The sequence below is a fragment of the Zea mays genome, chromosome 8 (assembly GCF_902167145.1).
Source record: "Zea mays cultivar B73 chromosome 8, Zm-B73-REFERENCE-NAM-5.0, whole genome shotgun sequence".
Lineage (NCBI taxonomy): Eukaryota > Viridiplantae > Streptophyta > Magnoliopsida > Poales > Poaceae > Zea > Zea mays.
This window is the reverse complement of record NC_050103.1, coordinates 60335005-60345563: the sequence shown is the minus strand read 5'-3', so window position 1 is coordinate 60345563 and position 10559 is coordinate 60335005. Positions and strand designations below refer to the sequence as shown.

Below are 10559 nucleotides of genomic sequence, written 5' to 3'. Positions count from 1 at the left end.
TCTTTTGCTTCTATGATGCTTATAATTACAAAGGAGGCACTGTCAAATTTTATTTTGCTTAGTGTTTGGTTGTTGGTAGTGAAGTCCAGTAGCATCTCGGGGTGTTTGTGGACCCCGGGGTGTTACAAACTCATCAGTCCCTCGGATCTAGTCCGATAAAGCCACTTATCCAGGATCAAATACCACTAGCTCACTCGAAGGTGAGGCACAGAGAAATACAATAAAGAATAATACCACAAATTTAAGAAGTATCATTAGTGATTACATTATCAAAGTTTCAGAAATAGTAGCCATAATTTTAATGCAGCAGAAATAACTAACGGAGAAAACCGAGTAACATGGTGAAGCCTGGCCACGCTACTCCTCCTGGTCCTCTCCTGCGGAAGCAGTAACCCTCTCGACCATCTATCCCGGTGGCAGAGATGAAGGCCAAGTCACACCATCAACCAAAACAAGGAGGTACCTGCAAAAAATTTAGCCACAAGCAAGGCTGAGTATACTAATACCCAGCTAGACTTACCCGGTGTGAGGAGTCTACTCCTCTACCTCCAGACCATGCAGCTGTTTGGCTGAGGGGTTTGGTTTGCCAAAAGCACTAGCTGAGTCTAAAATCAAGTTTTATCTTTTCAAGTTCTAGAATAATAATTTAGACTAGATGAGTACCTAGCTATTCATGCATGGTATCAAACATTATGTCAATCAACATCTTTTGAAAGTAACCTCATTTCACTTCTTACTCGATGCAGCAGCATGGATCAAGCAGTCTCATTAGCTGCGAGAAGCAGACAATTCGAATCGAGTTTTAAACCTTGCAAGGTAAACCTAAACACACGACGTGGCGAGGCACTCCTTCCCCACACACATCAACTGTCCCCATTGATTCTCTGTCAACAGAAAGGGGCTCACCGCCTTGGCATACAATGCCTCACTGACCCCGATTGCCATCGTGGAGTGACCGCACTTGTACCCACCATAACCGGAATGGGAGACTACGTCTCAGGTCGCGTGAGGAGGGCAATCTGCGGGCAGGTTCACTCAGGTACTAGGCTTGCCGATTTACCATATTTCTCGGCATGTGTTTAGTACGTTCAAACGCTTGACACACGGTACCACACATTAATCCTTATTCCAATTTTCGTCTCGTAGACATACATCCCCATGGATCGTTGTCCACAGACCATCATCATTCTGATATAAAAAATGGTACAACCAATTACTGACCTCGCGCGAGTGCTAGAAAAATCACTCGACTTGTACCGAGATCCATAATTAGTAAAGCAGCTACTCGACCTAGCATACTAGTATCCATCTCAAAAGGAATCCTGAGTTCATGCAACTAGGGTTTCAGGCAACTCCTACACTAAAGTGCACAGTACAATCCTACAAACATTAAGTGCAGGAAAATAGCATATATAACGGTTATGCATAAAACCAGTGCTTGCCTGTAATCTAACACTAGATAGTGTTTGCTAGATGACACTCGCTTGGCGAGCATCCACTAGTTAAGTCCATCCTTCTTTGGGTCATCCACCAACTGCATCTTGTGGTTGGCACCACATCTCTTGCACGATCATCATCTCTAGGTCCTAAATGAGATGCAAGATGCATATGTATGAATATAATGAAAATAGCACAAGATATTCAAATACACGGTAGCGAACTAAACATTTAATTGTAAGACACCATACGACTATACGCAAGCGCTAGCTATTCGTACGTTATCAGCGTTCATCATTAACACCATTACAAAGACGACAATATTTTATTTATTTACGCAACACAACACGATATCACGAGCACAAGCATTTACCACGTTCACTTTAATCATCCATTAGTTACTTAACATTAAATTAGTTAAGTCCATAAGTTCGCTATGACTTATATACAGACTTAGTTGAAAAGGAACTAGTCACTTAATCGGGTTTAACAATTATTCACAATACTCTAATGCAAGCATACATCCAAGAGCACACAAGAAAGTGATAACCTAATCACACTGCTTATTATACTAATCTATTGAGGTTGATTATTTAGTGATACTCACATTAGCAGCACAATTATTAGAAATGGTAATATATCATTAATTGTGTTTCCTATCCATATAACGACACTTGCTAAAATAACGTTGATTGAAGTTGATTACTTACTAGACTTCAACAATTTAATTTACTACTTAGGAACGTGCACTAGTTACTTACATATAACCACATTATATCAGTTACTATCATTATTACTCATTTTCACTCAAAAGCAAAACAAGTAAGCAATCACTCAAGGCAAACACAATAGAGTAGAGCAATCAATCACATCTAACACATTTAGGACAACAGCACCACAGTCGTTTGTTTTAATCATAACTCTTCAAATATTGATCCAAAAATAGCAAACTAGGACTTTCTCGAAATCTTAAAAAGTGCTCTACAACTTTGGTATTTTTACCTCAACATGATTCAACACTTAGCAAGGTCAAACAGTGCTAACACAACAGCTCTATCTAGATTTGGACAGATTCAGACTTGCGACTTCAAAAATTCATAACTAGAGACTCATGTATCCAAACAAAGTGATCCTAGACTTTCTAGAAATCTAATTAAATGTTCTACAAATTATTTATAAACATCCCTGGCTGGTTTAATATGTATCAAAGGTAAAATACACTATGAAGACTTTGCTGTCCAGAACTGGGCAGATTCAGTCTTCACATTTTAAACATCGATAACTTAACCTTCAGATCACCAAAAAGAGTGATCCAAGACTTTTTGGAAGCTTAGTAAAAGTACTACATAACTTTTATAATTACCAAGAAGCAATTCTATGTTAAACCAAGTCAAACAATATAGTTTTCGAAATCTGTTCTGACAGTGGACAAAACACATCAACCAGTTTGTAAAATTCATAACTCTTAAACCATCAGGCCTATGGTTATGCAATTTTAACACAAGCAAGATACGAACAGCACCTACAACTTTATTATAATGACCATGAACTGATTGTAACCTTAACTTAAGAAAACAATGCAGTTTCTGAAATCTGTACAGAAATTGGACAGATTCAGTTACTGAATTTGTGAAAGCATAACTTCTAAACCATTAATTCTAAGATCATGACATTTTAGGAATTGAAGTCAAATACATCTTTTGTATAGAACACATATTCCTAAAAGATAACTTTCTTTACTAAATCATCACCCCAACAGAGAGCATACATGTAGCAATTTCAGCTCGGGAGCAAACAAGACTTAATTTGACTACCAAGCAAGATTATGATGAGTACCACAAGCGTTTAGCTCTAGACTATCATGGCATAACCATAAACCCTCTAATTTATATCAAGGCACACTTAAGCATAGTCACACAATAGATGATGTGATGGCTACGTAGTCATGCCATCACTTCACCACACAATCCCAAGTAACAAAACAACTCTAACCGAACTTGCCATTTAGCCGATCGATTTCTAACCCATTTTTTTATACCACCACTACACTACATATGCCCAAACAATTAAACCACACCGATCGAACTTCTTATCGAGTAAAACCTATACCTCCAATCTACTCACTTCATCCCCAATTATAACTAGTCGGCTCTCCGATTAACACACATGCGTACCAATTTCTCCTCTATGAACCTTTAATCTACGCCAAAACATACTCGCGCACATACCTACTTACAAACCTAAGCACAAAAACGAAACTAACGACCATCACATGACACACTTCCTAAAAATATGAGTCATCGCAGCTATTAGATATTTTTATCCAATCCATTCATCACGATAATAGTCATAGTAAGAATTTTAGCTCACCATATGAAACTATCTAATTTGGGGCTGACATTTTTATGAGGCATAGGTGAAGACAAATAATGACTAATGTATAAATTTCACATGCTCAGGTTTTATATTTTATTTACTACAAAAATAAAAAATTGTTAATGCAATAAAGCATGTGAGAGCAAGTTAAATCTAAAACTAATTATTTTCTGTGAATGCATGACCTTATTAAGTTTCCTCAGGCTACAATAATATCATGCAAGGACAGTGGAACACCATTTTCCATTTTTGCATCTATACATTATTTTTAAATCATTTAAAACTACTTAATGTGCATTAAACAAATTAAATCACTAACTTAAACATACATGCGCAACAATTCATGAATTTTTTTCCAGTAACTAAGCATCACACCAAGAGGCTACTGTAAACATTTCAATCCATTTGGAGTAATAGAGCTACAGATCCAAAAATAACAAGCAAATGAATCTTCTTTTCTCTATTTAACTTGTTTTAATTAACACACCAAGAAAACAGTGAACAACATACAAGTTTTATATTTTTCTTAGATGGACTATGACAACATCTAACTAACAAAACAAGTTTCATCATTTTTGGATTTATATAAATAAAACTATGGAGAGAAGCAAGTTCATTTGTTTTGTAAACCAGTTTTTAAATACAAATTTATACAGAAAACCTTTTCCACTAAAACATGCTGACCTATAGATCCAATAGTTAGAGTATTTCATAAGAAATCCAACAAAATAAATTTCACGATTTTACGAGCTCTAAAACTCGAGATATGAATATTTGAAGGAAGAGTAAAAATCTACAACTTTGGTCACTTGTGCACTTAACCTTGGACCCACCAATCATAGCCTCATGGAGTCTTCTTCTACCTCCACCTCCAGCCATCACGCAGCAGCATAGGGGGCTGCCATGGCTGGCGTCCATGGAGAGCAGAGGAGGGGCTGCTGCAGGGGGAGCGACAGCCACCACGAAGGGGAGCTGCAGCAATGGAGAAGGAGGGAGGGAGGGGCGAGCACCACCATTGGAGAGGGTGGGCGCCATGGAGGGAGGGCTGCTGCTCCATGGATGGGAGGAGAGGAGGATGGCGTGGGGAGTAAGAGAAGGGGCTGGTGGCGGCTAGGGGGGAATGGAAAATTTTCCAAGTGCAAAGGGAGGGGTCCTTCTATTTATAGACAAGTGCTAGGGCTAGGGTTTTAGTGGGGTTGCTTAGGGTAGAAGCAAAGGGTTGCTTCTAGGCTAAGAAATCATTATTTGCAAGAATAAAATGCTCCTGCGGAATTTGTCTGTACACAGGAACAGAGCGAATTAGAGTTCGGGCGAACGGAAGATCGAATGATTAACATGACCGAGAGTTTGATTTGACTTCGCTCGAAAAGAATTCCTCGCGCATGGTTCAAAAATAAATCATCTTGAGATATGACCGGCTTTCTGATTTATGATTGAAGGAGACAAACCGCGACATTTTAAATCATCGCCGATGTTGATTTTTGAATTTCAGATCGAACACAGAGGTATTATGCCAAGTCGGATAAGAATTTATTAGAGGACAACACATTGGAGATTCCGCTTTGAAATTTTCTCGCGCACTATTTTAGAAACAAATGTTTCTCTAAAACTTTTGATCGGCTTTGGATTTTTAGTCGGAGAAGGCGAATCGTGACACTTTAAAAAGCACTGCAAGAGTGGGTTTTCAATTCGGTTCAGACACAACAGTACTAGGCTGAGTAGAGTAAGAATTAATTAGAGGACGACATACTGAGTATTCCGTTTGAGAGTATGGACTCGGATTAATTTTTGGACATAGATCGAACATCGAGAAAATTGGATTCGGACACAGCTCGACTAGCAACTGTCGAGCGTTTGATTAAATGAGCTTTAGACGAGATTTATAAATCGAGATTGATTAACGAGTTGCATTCCCGCCGAGAATAAAAGTTTTTAACAGGCTCTAAATTTGGCCTTCTGTGAGACTGAATAACTCCGAATTCAGTGAGATGTGTACGAATAGTCTGGATAATCAGAGACATACGCGAGCGAGAAATAGAAATTTTCACTGAGCATCCGAGATTAGGATAGATCTCCCGACGTAACACGAAACTGACACCTGTGGTGTCACACCCCAGAGGGCACCATTCGCACATGCAGCCCTGAGGGACTACCTCGAGCACCTCCGCTAGGCTTCACCCCCCAGAGGCTGACGACATCATCGAAGACGGTGAAGTCTTAGACATCTCATCTGAGGACCAGCTCAAGTTGTGAGCACTTCGCATCATAAACAATCACCTCTAGAAGCAAAAGGAAATACTCGCAGCCAAGCACCAGCGCATCACCATGCAGGCCAAGGTCAAGCAAATGATACTAGATGACGAACAGAAGGCCAAAGAGCTAGAGCAACAAATCACAGATATGCAAGGCGAAGACCCCCACCACCTTTAGCAAAACCCTCTCCACATACCAGTCCTTGTCCCAGCTACTTTTCAAGGACTAAACTACCTTGATGAACGAAGCCCTCTCGCTCCACATCTCCAAGCCTCACCTTGGCCCAACAACTTCAGGGTAGGTACTTACCCAAAGTACAACAACAATACTGACCTAGCATAGTACATTATGAGCTACCAAGTTGTGGTCGCATCATCTGGAGGATACAAAACTACCATGGCCAAATTCTTCATCATAGCGCTCGAAGGAACAACCTCACATGGTATACAAGACTGCTGCGAGTATCAATCGACTCATGGAAAGCACTTTGCGACAAGTTCTTGTTAAATTTTCAAGGGTACAGGACAGACACAGATGCCCTGGCAGAATTACCACTCTGCAGGTAGCAGGAAAAAGAGACCCTTTGAAAGTACTACAAGAAATTCTTCCTCTTGAAGTCACAACTGCCTTCGGTTGATGACCAAATAGCTATTCACTATGCAATCAACGGCCTTCGCGCAGTTATTTTATACAGCCACTGCATAAGAGACCCACCCAAAAACTTGTAGGAGTTATATCAACTGTTCAAAAAGTATGCCCGGTTAGAAGAGCTCCACCAAAGGAAAATCAAGTCACAACGAAAGCCCAAGGACACTCCGCAGTCCAACAGGACATGGGTCAAGCCCTCGCAATCGGACTTAACCGGCCACAGTCCCAGGTGCAGAACATCGCCATTCAGCAGCGAACTGGGGACACCGCTCGTCGTCACGAATACCCTCTAAAGCAAGGCCGCGACAGTAACGCAACCAGAAGTAGGGGCAGAGGTCGAGGCCAACAGCAGCGAAGGTTCTATTATCTTTTCCATGGCGAAGACTCAGCACACCTAACCAGGGATTGCCTTGAAATCAAAGCCACAAAGGATCAAATGGCCAGAAACCAACCGGGTGACAACCAAAGAGTTGTCGCCCACACCAACCATCCCCATCAGTACAACCAACACCAATTCCACAATGAACATTTCCATCCTCACCAGCAAAACCAAGAGATCCTAGCTCTACCGCCTCCACCACCACCACATCATCCAAATCAGCCGTTACCACCACCAGCAGCACCGAAACAAGAGGACTTAACCGATCAACCCTTTCGAGGGGTCATTCACATGATTATCGGAGGATCCAACTCCGAGTTCGACACAAAACGACAGAAGAAAGACCACTATCGAAGGGTCAATCATGTAGCCCTTACCGGGCCAGTCATTCAATCATAGTGGTCCCATATACCACTCACCTTCGATGCCAGAGATGTCGATCTCCGTAGTGCACCCCACGCCAATGCAATGGTGATAAACTACCGAGTAGAAGGATGGGATCTGCACAAGGTACTCGTTGATAACAACAGTTAGGCATACATCATTTTCTTACACGCTTTCGATCGAATGGGCATAAGCCACAACCTACTCAAGCCAGCAGATAACCCTCTCTATGGTTTTGGAGGAAAAGGAACCTTCCTAATTGGCAAAATCGAGCTACCACTGTCATTTGGCACTACGCCGAATGCACGAAGTGAACAAGTCACCTTCGACATAGTCGACATGGTCTATCCCTACAACACCATCATGGGGCGAGGATCCATCAAAAAATTCGAGGCAACGATACACGGGTTGTACTTGTGTATGAAAATCCCAGGGCCCCAGGGCGCAATCACCATATATGGAGATCAATAGGTAGCTAGGAACATAAAAAGAGACTTCGTCCGCAACCAGCGCAATGTGCATTGTCTCACAACATAGTACGAAGACCCCAGCAGCCCTCGCCCAAACAAAGGCAAAAAGATCAAGGCATAGTTGCAGAGTAATGAGGGAGTCAAAACAGTCCCCCTGGACTCTGTCACCCCCAAGCAAACAGTTCTAATCAGCAAAGACCTCTTACCGGTAGAAGAAGAAAGGCTTCTCTCTTGTCTCAATCATAATAAGGATGTCTTCGTGTGGTCTGCTATAGACCTCGTCGATGTCAGCCGCACCATCATTGAGCATAGCGTGGGCATTGATCCCACCGTGCGCCCCAACAAACAAAAACTGTGAAAAATGTTTGATGAAAAACCAAAGTGGCGAAGGCAGAAGTCCACCGCTTACTAGAAGAAAAATTAATCGAACTAATTGATTACCCCACCTGGCTTGCCAATGTTGTCATGGTGCAAAAGAAAAACGGAAAATGGAGAATGTGCATCGACTTCACCAATCTCAATAAAGGACAAAGGACAACTTCCCTTTACCAAGAATCGAGAAAATCGTTGATTCTGCAGCAGGATGCAAAGTCATGTCTCTGCTAGATTGTTTTTAGGGCTACCATCAAATCTACATGAAAGAGGAAGACAAGGCCAAAACAAGTTTCATTATGCCTTTCGGCACATACTGCTTTGTGCGAATGCCCAAAGGCATAAAAAATGTTGGCTCAACATTTTCACAGCTCACCAAAAGCATGCTCGAAAGTCAGATGGGTTGCAACATTTTCACTTATGTTGATAACATAGTCATTGCAAGCAAGAAGAAAGAAGACCATCTTTTCGACCTCGCAGAGACATTCGCCAACATGCGCGAAGCCAGGCTGCGCTTGAACCCAAAGAAATGCATATTAGGAGTCCGACAAGGCAAAATACTCGATTACCTTGTATTGCACAGAGGCATCGAAGCAAATCCAAGAAAGTTACATGTTATATTGGACATGGCTCCACCACAGTTGACCTGAGACATCCAACGGTTGACAGGAAGACTAGCAGCACTGAATAGATTTATTTCGCGGTCCGCTGAGTGAAGCCTTCCATTCCTAAAACCGCTGCGTGGAGCCAAGGACTTCGCCTAGGGCCCAGAGAAAGCTACAACCTTCGAGTCCTTAAAACAATATTTATCTGATCTAGCGACACTAACTAGCCTCACACTCAGGACCTAGGTCCCTCGCTGCTAAAGTCATGCGCCAAGGTTTCTACTGGCCAGCCATTGTGTGCGCTGCCAACCGAGTGGTCGGCTCGTGCGAAGTGTGCCAAAAATTCTCACCTCGTGATACACCCAGCCCAGGTGGGGTTGGCCGAGGCCCAACAAATTAGGGTTGCCCGGAGCCCAACAGTTCATTAAGCACACCCAACTCAGGGAAAGGCCCAATCGCCCCAAAAGACTAGTCCAATGGGGAAGGGTGGCTCTCCATTTTAAAGTGGCTTCCTCCTCCCAAGTTAAGCGAGGTGGGATAAATCTGAGGCTCACACGGTCACCGTCCGACTACAATTGGGCCAACTGGGCCAATTGCGTCTTTGCCAATGGGTAATAGTGGAGGATGTCCTCATCATTCCCACCTTCTTAAAATGGGCCCTAGCTCTGATACCAGATGATACACCTAGCCCAGGTGGGGTTGGCCGAGGCCCAACAAATTAGGGTTGCCCGGAGCCCAACAGTTCATTAAGCACACCCAACTAAGGGAAAGGCCCAATCGCCCCAAAAGAGTAGTCCAATGGGGAAGGGTGGCTCTCCATTTTAAAGTGGCTTCCTCCTCCCAAGTTAAGCGAGGTGGGATAAATCTGAGGCTCACACGGTCACCGTTCGACTACAATTGGGCCAACTGGGCCAATTGCGTCTTTGCCAACGGGTAATAGTGGAGGATGTCCTCATCACCTCGGATGGGTGCCCCCTCGCAATTTACGAAGTTCATCGCCCACACCTGGCCACTGCAGTGTTGGGGCCTCGACATCGTCAAACCATTGGCCACCACGCAAGGCAACCTTAAATTTGCTTTTGTCGCAATCGAATACTTCACTACGTGGATTGAAGCCAGGGCTGTGTAAAAAATAACGGCGAAGACATCACAAAAGTTTTCTAGCAGAACATTGTCTATCGCTTCGGAGTTCCCTCCGAGTTGACAGTAGACAATGGGAAACAATTCGACAATCGGGACTTTAGGGAATTCTGAGACTACATCAGCACAAAGACAGTGTTCGCGTCTGTCTACCACCTACAATCCAATGGGGTAGTAGAGCAAGCCAATGGAAAAAATTTCAGCACCATGAAGAAGAGACTTTTAGACGACAAAAAGGGCAAGTGGGCCGAGCAACGACCCGAAGTCATTTGGGCACTCAACACAACAGAATCTCGAGCCACTGGATTCACCCCCATCAGACTAAAGTACGGATGAGAGGCCATGACTCCGCAAGAGCTCAAGCACGGATCACCCCGAACAAGCACCACGACCACACCAGACATTGATGAGTTAACAGCGAACGACCTCCTTGATGGGGATCGTGTCGCTGCCCTCGAAGCATTGAACAAATATCAAGCACAAATGAAGGCTTAG

At 42.9% G+C, this 10559-nt stretch overlaps 1 long non-coding RNA gene across 1 annotated transcript; it reads right to left on the bottom strand.

The window, feature by feature from the left end:
• Window positions 1-221: 221 nt before the first annotated feature.
• LOC118473098 (uncharacterized) lies at window positions 222-4816 on the bottom strand. The gene is made up of 2 exons (XR_004851952.1): window positions 4647-4816; window positions 222-463 (listed from the first exon to the last, which is right to left on the bottom strand). It is a non-coding gene; the product is annotated as an uncharacterized lncRNA (long non-coding RNA).
• Between the last annotated feature and the right edge of the window lie 5743 nt (window positions 4817-10559).